This window comes from Octopus bimaculoides, chromosome 10 (assembly GCF_001194135.2).
Source record: "Octopus bimaculoides isolate UCB-OBI-ISO-001 chromosome 10, ASM119413v2, whole genome shotgun sequence".
Classification (NCBI taxonomy): domain Eukaryota; kingdom Metazoa; phylum Mollusca; class Cephalopoda; order Octopoda; family Octopodidae; genus Octopus; species Octopus bimaculoides.
In genome coordinates this window covers 14637114-14639014 of record NC_068990.1, presented here as the reverse complement: position 1 = coordinate 14639014, position 1901 = coordinate 14637114, and positions in this window count along the sequence as shown.

Below are 1901 nucleotides of genomic sequence, written 5' to 3'. Positions count from 1 at the left end.
AAGGAGGGAACAAACAAGGACAAAGGGATTAAGTCGACCCTAGTGCGTAACTGGTACTTAATTTATTGACCCCGAAAGGATGGAAGGCAAAGTCGAACTCGGCGGAATTTGAACTCAGAACGTAACGGCAGACGAAATACCACTAAGCGTTTCGCCCGGTGTGCAAACGATTCTACCAGCTCGACGCCCTATGTTTGACTAATATAGTTTGGATTAAAACTATATTGTAATTTATTTCATTGGCAGGAAGTGAATTTAAATACAAAGAAACAAGTAAAAAGAGAGATAGGAAAGGAAAAGAAAGAAAAGAAAAAAAGAGGAAGATGCATGAGATGGAGGGCGATGGGCCACATACGTCAGAACAAATGGCGTGCTCAGCTGCCTCCCGTGATAATGACCGTGATGGCTTTGCTGCAGAGAATGACCAGCGACACTCGCTGTAGCAGCCACTCTACCTCACGGTTGCTCATTTCTCCGATGCGCCACTATTATCCCTATCAAAAATTGTGTATGAGAACATCGTAGAGACCAAAAAGAAGTCTATATTTCTTTCAACCTACAGAGTTGATAATGTAATGAATTTCAAAGATGTTTTTTTCCCCCTATGAATCTTAAAGATGCTGCATACACAAGATCCTTTCGATTGCTGTCACAAATTTGGAAATTTTAAAATTAAGCGAAAATTTTCAAATTTGGTATAGTGATGTAACTTTTCACGCTGAATCCAAATTTGGGATGCATTTATTCTCAGAAAAAATTTAGAAAAAATGTTATTGGGGTTTAGATTTTGATAACTTTTAGTTCAAACAGGGAACGGAAGCCGACATTTCCTGCATTATAGCTGTATCGCTTGTCAAAACTTGTTTGTGGTGGTGAAGTGTCAGATAGGAGCTTTGCTTACTCCTATAGAAGAAATAATATTTCTTCAGGGGACCTATAGAAGAAATAATCACTCTAAGTTTTATTGCTGGCTCATCATCATCATCATCATCATCATCATTTGTACAGTTAAAGATTTGGTAAACTTCTACTATTGCACCCTTTTCGAGAAACGTATAAATAGTAAGTTTACTGGGGAAAAAGCACGGGATATTGGCGGGGAGGCAAAAATAAAAGAAAATTAAATGTTTTGGATAAGTAGTTCTTTTGCAGAGGGAAACAACCACCCAATTGTTTGTTCATTGCCTTCTCCATGCTATAGCTATTCCGAAAGTTCACCGATCAGAGTTTGGAGACGGGTGTAATAATAAATATTTATCAAGTATTTGAGAGCAATTATAATCCTAAAGTGAAATACATTGACATAGCTACCCTTATATCAACCATACAAACAAGAAATATATTATTTGTTAGCAACTGACAGCTTACATGAGAATCAACCAAATTCTACATTATTATAAAACTCCCTCTTGATTTAAAGGTGTTTAGGTCGATTCAGGTAAAATTAAAACTCAGTGGCACAGATGACAGAGGAATAGCCCCCTTTCATTTTTGGACTGATTGAAGAAAATATTATTAAAGACAGCTGATTATGTTTTCATTTAAAAATGAAGACCTCACCAGAAATTAATTGTCTAAAGGCAGAAATGTTAGCACGCCGGGCGAAATGTTTAGCAGTATTTCGTCTGTCTTTACGTTCTGAGTTTAAATTCCGCCGAGGTCGACTTTGCCTTTTATCCTTTCGGGGTCGATAAATTAAGTACCAGGTACGCACTGGGGTCGTGTAATCGACTTAACCCGTTTGTCTGTCCTTGTTTGGGATCTTTTTTAAAACGGGGGCCACATTTTTCATTAACGAAACACTTTGAAACTTGGAACACTGGTAGAATGTGTCATATAAAACATCTTTTTCTCTTAGTCTTCTTAAAAAAAAAAAGAAATCCATAAATTATTCCATGTTA